The sequence below is a fragment of the Meriones unguiculatus genome, chromosome 1 (assembly GCF_030254825.1).
Source record: "Meriones unguiculatus strain TT.TT164.6M chromosome 1, Bangor_MerUng_6.1, whole genome shotgun sequence".
NCBI classification, from domain to species: domain Eukaryota; kingdom Metazoa; phylum Chordata; class Mammalia; order Rodentia; family Muridae; genus Meriones; species Meriones unguiculatus.
Genome location: NC_083349.1, coordinates 22,099,041 through 22,104,846, shown reverse-complemented (window position 1 = coordinate 22,104,846; position 5,806 = coordinate 22,099,041).

Genomic DNA, 5,806 nt, shown 5'->3' with positions numbered 1-5,806 from the left:
TGGCTCCAGTGAGATGGCCCAGGCTTTTTTCAAGAACCCCAGCCTTAGCGGACTCATTGGATCACAGGCACACAGAGAGACAAAAGTAGAAGGGAGCTAGTCGGGAAGAGGGAGAGGACTGGTGTGAGCAGGAAGGGTGTACAAGGTGCCTGGGGTGAACGTGGTCAAAATATGCACACTTGTGAACGCGTCATCATGAAGGCCATTGTGTTTGATTACTATAAACTAGTACAAGGCTGCTGGTCTGCAGACCTGTTTATGCAAGATTCAGTGATGTCCCTGCAACATCCATGCCCACCCAACCACTCGGTATCCTTGGGGAAAAGAGTCTTGGCTGATGTAATCAGTCACAGCGAGGCCACTGTGCAGTAGAGTGGGCCACGATCCAATGGCTCCGACCCTTAGAAGGATGCCACGGGCAGAGACACAAAGCCGTGAGACACCTGTGAAGGCATAGTGTTCGTGGTATGACCACAAGCCAAGCAGCCCCAGAGCTGCCAGACCCTGGAGGAGGCAGGAAGGGTAGGCAGCCTTCCGAGAGAGCGGCCCTGCCCACACCTTGAGTTCAGACTTCTGGTCCATGTGATTCAGGCTGGGTTGAATGCTGTCCTTGGGAGGACAGCCGAAGTGGACCGGGGTGGGGGTGGGGGGGCTTGGCTCTCTTCTGAGATGGTTGTGATGCTCAACATTCATTATCATTTTGTTAGTTTGTTTGTCTTTGACAGGGTTTCTCTGTGTCATTGTCCTGGCTGTCCTGAAACTTGCTATGTAGACCAGGCTGGCCTCTAAGCCAAAGATATGTGTTTCCCTGCCTCTCGGGTGGTGGGATTAAAGTCATATTGCTTAGGAAGGTGTGTCAAAGAGGTGGGTGAGACTTACTCTACTCTGTTGTCAGTGCCATGCCAGGGCGATGGCATGAAGGAGGCTCTCCCCACTCAAAGGACATCAGCACCACACAGGTATGGGAAAGAGATGAGCCTGCGTCAGAATCTCAGTTCTGATTGGATATGGACGCTCATGCCTGCATTCTCAGCACTTGGGAGAGGGAGGCAGAAGGATTGCCATGAGTTTGAGGCTAGCCTGGGATACAGAGTGAGTTTGGGCTAGCATGGGCTACAGAGCAAGACCCAGTGTGAAGAAAAAAAAAAGCAAAGCAAAACATTTTGGGTTCCGGCTCCTGCTCTGTTTCCTGGCCAAGTGGCCCTGAGGGGTCATGACTTTGTCAGCCTCTTTCACTGAGTCTGTTTGATATGTCAACCCTGGTTTTTGCTTTGAAGGGTGCCACGAGGATTTGGGGAGAAATGCTCCTTGTTCCTATGTCCTCCAGAATGTAGCTCAGAGCCGGGCTTTGGAGGCCAAGGACTTAGAGTTCCTCATTCTGTCTCCATATATCTGTCACCCATCAATGCTCCCCCACTGTCCTCTATGCCATAGCACAAGGCCGACAGCAGGGGAGCAGGGGCATTGCAGAGACAGACACACCTGCCCTCTGCAGCTTTCCACGGATGTCTCAGAAGAGCTGAGCCCTCCCTATACCAACATGGGGGTCTGGGTGGCTGTCATCCCCCACGACACCCTCCATTTCAAGGTCCCTCTCTGTTGTTTTTTTGTCCTCAGGACCTGCTCAGCGCTGCAGGCCCCCTAAGCAGACTGCCAGCGGCTGTCTTTGCCCTGTTACCCGGAAGGCCTTTCCCTGCAGGTCGTCTGTGCTTGTAGATTCCCAAAAGCTACTGTGAGGACCTATCAGCCACTAGGATTGGGTGTTGTCCTGCGTGGATGTACATGGTTGGAAAAGTTCCCCGGTAGGAATATCTCTATGGGTAGAGTCTCGGTGGAGACTACCTGTCCTGCCATCCCAGGGCCACCAAGATGGGGGTTGACACAGGTTCCCAGGGACATATGCCACGCCACTTGGGGAGCACTTGGGACAATATCCTAGAGCTCCCTATGTGTCACCCACATTCAGCCACCAGCAGAGACGGAGTACAGACACGATGGTGACCCTCCTTTCAGGAAGAGGAAACTGAGGCCCCCAAGGAGGGAGGCTTGGGGGTGGGTGGTGTAGCTAGGGAGGGAAGTTGCTTTTTTCCCTGCAGTGGCCTCACATTCCTGCCTCTAGGTGGGGCCTGCGGTCCCTGCGATAGACCACATTTCCAGAAGGCTCTGAGCTCTTGTTTTTCTGTCTGCCAGATCTGTCAGGCAGAATCGGTGTGGAGTGTGAAGGCCCTTCAGCCAGGCCAAAGGAGTGGGGGCACTCCATGTGTCCTCTCAATGTCATCTGCAGTCCCTCTTACAAGTGCTTGGGCTTCTCCAGCTGGGGCCAGGACCCCTCCAGGCTGTAGATAGCTCTTCTGGGTCTCCCCACTGACAGCTGTGGAGCCCTGGGCTATTCCCCACCAGTGGACCCAGAGGGCTCTCTAGGAAACATTTGACTTCTTGGGCAGTTTTAGGGTTTCTTGGTGACCTTGGGCCAGAGGAGGATGGGGACATCCTGAGGACAGGTCAGTAAGAGGTCTGGTCCTTCCAACCCTCTCTGTGATCCAAGTCCTCAATTTGTCTTTCTCCAGAACACAAGTGAAGGGGGTAGTGTCTCTCTCGACAGCCCAGGAACTTGGGAGTAGATCCTGAAATGGGCCAGGGTGGAAGCCTTGCCACCTCAGCCTTGCTAGGTGACACTGGGTGACAAGGCTCCCTTGAGTCTCAACTTTCTCATCCACAGTAGCAAGGGAAAGACTGGCCAGGGACGTGACCCTGAGGCTACAGCTCGACAACCCAAGTTCAAGGACTAGACAGGGCTCTTTCTGGTCCCTACCCTCATGTCAGTGACAAGGGTGTGGCTTTTGGGGGATGCAGAAATTCTGAGCTGTAGTTATCATAAAGGAAAAGTCACATTTTTACTTGTTTTTGCAGTTTGATGCCATTTTATACAGATTTAATTGGCTCAGCTGCCACAGCAATTAACACAGGACAGCTTGTCACCAGAATCCCTTTACTCTGACCCCGGCAGGGCCTGTGTTTGTGCCTATGGCTTGACCTGTTCTGTAACATTCTATCAATGTCCCCTGCAGAGGTAGCCTTGTTCTTGGCTCCTGTCACCTGCCCCCAAGTGTTTGCTATCTGTGCCTATAGCCGGTGTGGCTGTGGCTTCCTATTGCTCAATATCGCGTGAGCCCTGTGACGGTGCCAGGCTGCCCGACTGGGCATAGACCGGAATAACTGACGATCGAGTCGTATCTAGAGGAGCAATCCAGGGGCCGTTCACGCCTGGTCTGTGCAGATGTGGCTGAGGTTTCGGTCTCGTTCAATCTGGTATTGGTTACATTTTTCATTGCTGTAACAAAAATACCTGATGCAAAATACCTGCCCCTGGGTTCTGGAAACCGAGAATGTGACATACGGCGTATGTGTGCATGAAGCACTGTGTGTGCTGTGTATCTGTGTGTGCATGCATGTGCATCTGTGTCGTGTGTGTGTGTGTGTGTGTGTGTGTGTGTGTGTGGTAGCCAGAGGTTGACCTGACTGTCTTCCTAAATCACTCTTCACCTTGTTATTATTTTTTTAGTGCTTTGTTTCGTTTGAGACAGAGTCTCAAACCCGGAACTCACTCTGTAGACTGATCGGCCTGGAGCCCACAGAGCTCCACCTGCCTCTGCCTCCCAAGTGCTGGGATTTCAGGCCTTCAGTACGACTCCTGGCTCCACCTTATTTTTTGAGATGGCCTCTCACTGGCCTGGAGCTCACTGATTCAGTGAACCTCGGCCATCTTTTTGTCTGTACCTACCCAGCTCTGGGGCTGCCGTGAAAGCCACTGCGTCCGGCTTTCACAAAGGTTCTGGGGATGGACTTCAGGCTTTTGTTTTTGTACAGCAAGCCTTTTTATTCACTGAACCGTCTTCCAGCCTCAACATACGACACTGGAGGGGTGCCTTGTCTTGGAGGCTGTGTGCTCATGCCTTTGCCCAACACAGGCAAGCACATGAGCCTAACATGCTTGTTGTGAAAGCAGCATCCATTCTGAGCCTTCTGTATTGGCCCTCAGTGAAGTGTGTGTTAGTCAGGCTAGCTAGGTGATAGGAATATGCTAGGCCTGCATGTTCTGCATGTGTGTGCGTATGTACATAGACACAAGTGTGTGATTGAAACACTGGAATGAGCTAATGGCAAGATGAGGTAATATTTAAATGCAAGCTTATTGGAAGCAGCTCTTGGCTGCTGAGAGAGAGAGAGAGGCATGTGGAGAGAGAAGAAAAAGAGAAGAAGAGGAGGAGGAGGAGAGATGCGAAAGAGAGAGGAGAGCAGAGGAGGTGGGGTGGGGAGTAAAATGTCTAGAGTATATAGTGAAGGGCCTCTGGGAGGGGGGCAGCCTTGCTCCTGGGCTAGGGAATTCAGGGCAGAGGGCAGGGAATGCCAGCCTCACCCTGCAGCCGGTAGAGATCGAGGGATGCCTGAAGTGAAGCCGTGTGTTCATGTGTTGAACTGGGGATGGGTACGTGAAGTATGTGAACACGGGCTGGGGTGGGGCAGCTTGTGTCTTCTACTGACCCTCTTTCTCAGCCCCTGCAGACCACGGAAGCCCCAGCCCTCAGCTGAAAAGCCAGGTCTGGCATCTGAGCCGGGGACTGTCCAGAGGCTTCTGGCCTTTCTGCCCTGACCCAGGAGTCGGTGGTCGAGCAGGTAGAATGGCAGGATGCTGGCCTCAGGCAGAGACAGGCCGAGTGGCTTTGGGACCCACCAGCACCAGTGGAGAGAGCCGAGGCAGAGAGACCTTGTCCCAGAGGCGTGGTAGCCTCAGGGAGAGGCAAGAGCAGTGTGGCCTCAGGGCAGCAGTAGTGGCTTCCTGGTGTGGTTCTAGCTCAGCTTCCACGGTCAGTCATCAGAGCGACCTCTGGGACTTATTCGGTGAGGATCGTCACCTACCACTTGAAGTCCCTTAGGGTAGCTAAGACGAGGAAGCTGCTGAGGCGGTGACAGCGTTCTCTCTCTCTCTCTCTCATTTAGATGTTTCTAGAAACCCGTTGTTTAGGTGTTTCAGCACCTGACAGTCCATCTCAACATCGACCAGTTTCTTCTTTAGGGCTTCTTGGTTTTGTCTTTTTTTTTTTTTTTTTTTTTTTTTTTTTTATAGCAATCACCCCTCCCCCTGCCCCTACCACCTCTCTGGGGACACAGAAAGGGCCCTTCACCCTCGCTGAGGCCTTTGGGCAAAGCAGACAGACTGTGGCAGCTGAGGAGGAATCAGATGAGAGGGAGGGAAGGACCTGGGGCGGGAGCAAGAGCTGGAAGAGTGGGAAGAGGCTGAAGCCTTCAAAGGAGGCAGGGGAGGAGGAGGAGGGAGGAGAGGAGGAGGGGGACCAAGGAGGCCCTGAGCCTTCAAAGGCGCCTCCTCTAGAGGCACAAGCCACTCTGCCCATCAGCTCTTTGAAAGCTTTCCTGTCTGTATGTGAAAGCTGGCCTGGGTTCATTGATAAAAACAGGTATTGTTTTAAGGCTGAATGTGTTCATGAGTCCCAGCCCTGGACCTCTAGCACTTGCCTGGAGCCGTAGGCCTCCGGTCTCACTTCTTTATTGTCTCTCAAGGTGTGTGCAGGTGGTCACCCCAGACCTGCTGCTTCCAGCAAATCCTTGGGGGTGCTCCCTCCTAATCTCAAAGAGCAGTTGGCATCCCTTCTGGTTCCTGCCTCCCAGATCCCAAGGCATGGGAGAGCCGCATATGTCCGGAGATGTCCCTGACAGCTTGCCTCCCCTTAGGCGTGGTAACTGCTCTGCGGAAATGCCCCTAAAAACATGACTTTGTCTACACTGTAGG